The sequence below is a fragment of the Gossypium arboreum genome, chromosome 3 (genome assembly GCF_025698485.1).
Source record: "Gossypium arboreum isolate Shixiya-1 chromosome 3, ASM2569848v2, whole genome shotgun sequence".
In the NCBI taxonomy this organism is placed as follows: Eukaryota; Viridiplantae; Streptophyta; class Magnoliopsida; order Malvales; family Malvaceae; genus Gossypium; species Gossypium arboreum.
The window spans coordinates 34188839-34190509 of NC_069072.1; the positions used below are offsets into that span (position 1 = coordinate 34188839).

General features: G+C 36.0%; 1 non-coding gene across 1 annotated transcript; it reads left to right on the top strand.

Annotated features, from left to right (window-relative positions):
• Window positions 1–226: 226 nt before the first annotated feature.
• On the top strand, window positions 227–332 carry LOC128291297 (small nucleolar RNA R71). The gene has a single exon (XR_008281073.1). It is a non-coding gene; the product is annotated as a small nucleolar RNA R71 (small nucleolar RNA).
• The last annotated feature ends 1339 nt before the right edge of the window (window positions 333–1671 follow it).

Here is a 1671-nt window from a genome sequence, read left to right on the forward strand (position 1 = left end):
ATTAGAGAGCATGGTGACCGAATCGACGTTATAAACACCGGCTATTTTTGTTGCCTTTGTCCTCATGACTTGCCACTGATAATTATTCAATGACATCTCCTCTATGAACTCATAAGCATCTTCAGGTATTTTATTATTGATGGTTCCGCCAGCAGCTACGTCAACCATTTATCGAGTCGAAGGATTCAGTCCATTATAGAATGTTTGAACCTAAACCCAAAGCGGTAACCTATGGTGAGGGCACCTTCTTTAAAGGTCCTTGTATCTCTCCCATGCATCGTAGAATGTTTCTAATCCATCTGCACAAAAGAAGAGATATCATTACGTAATTTAGCCATTTTAGCCGGCCGAAAATAGTTTAGTAAAAATTTTTCAATCATTTGTTCCCAAGTAGTAATTGACCCTCATGGTAACGAGTTCAGCCACTGTTTAGCTTTGTTCCTCAATAAGAAAGGGAATAACCAAAGACGAATGGCATCGTCAGAAATGCCATTAATTTTAAATGTATCGCCTAGTTCCAAAAAGTTTGCTAAGTGAGCGTTGGGATCTTCATCCTGCAAACCATCAAACTAAACAAACTATTGTATCATTTGAATTGTGTTAGGTTTCAGTTCAAAAGTATTTGTAGCTACAACAGGTCTAACTATGCTTGATTCAGTTCTTGTTAAACAAGGTTTAGCATAATCATACATAGTGCGTGGAGCAGGATTTTGATTAGCTGCAATTGCAGGAGGTAGCTAATTGTCTTGGTTTTCAGCCATCTCTTCGGTTGGGGGTTGAGTATCGCCTTCTTGCTCGTTCTCTGTATATCTTAGGCTTCGCCTTATTTCTCTTTAGTTTCTGCGAACTTTGAGATCGATATCTTCGTCAAAAAGTAGTAGTCCAGATGGGTTTCTTCTAGTCAAAGACTATAAAAACATGCCAGAAGAAAGAAAAACAAAATTAGTAAATTAGAATAAAATTAACAATAAAATTAGATTGCAGGAAAAAAAATGGCTAAAGTAATAAAAATTGAGTGTTCATAATATTTTAGTTCCCCGGCAATGTCGCCAAAAGCATGATCGCGTGATTTCATGATAAGTTTTAAATATTTATAATTAATTATTCTTGAAACTAACTATTATCCCGATGTAGGCAAGTGTACCTATCGAACAGTAGTAAAGTTTTATCAAGACCGGATTGTCGAACCCAAAGGAACTAAAAGTATTAGTAATGACTGTCTTTTTATTATCTAGACTATGAATAAAGAGGATTTGTTTTAACTAACTAATTATCTAAACTAAGAACTCACATAGAATAGAATTGGGGAATTGCTTTTGGGAAAATCGATTGAATTAAGACAATACCTAAGGAAAAATCCACCTAGACTGTACTTGTTATTCTGGCTCCGAATCGGACGATTTATTCATTTAACTTGTTCCATAGAGATCCCTAAGTTATGTTATTATCCCTATTCAAGACTAATAACGTCTAATCCCTAGATTGAATAATTGATACCTTTCTCTAATTAACACCTTAGGGTTGCATTAACTCGATATATGGTTCCCCTTATTAGGTTTCACCCTAATCCGGCAAAATCTTGTCACCCTATGTCTAGGCGCGCCATCAACTCCGCTTAATTATGACAAATGTACTCTTAGACAGGGTCTATTCCTCCTCTGAATAAGAGCT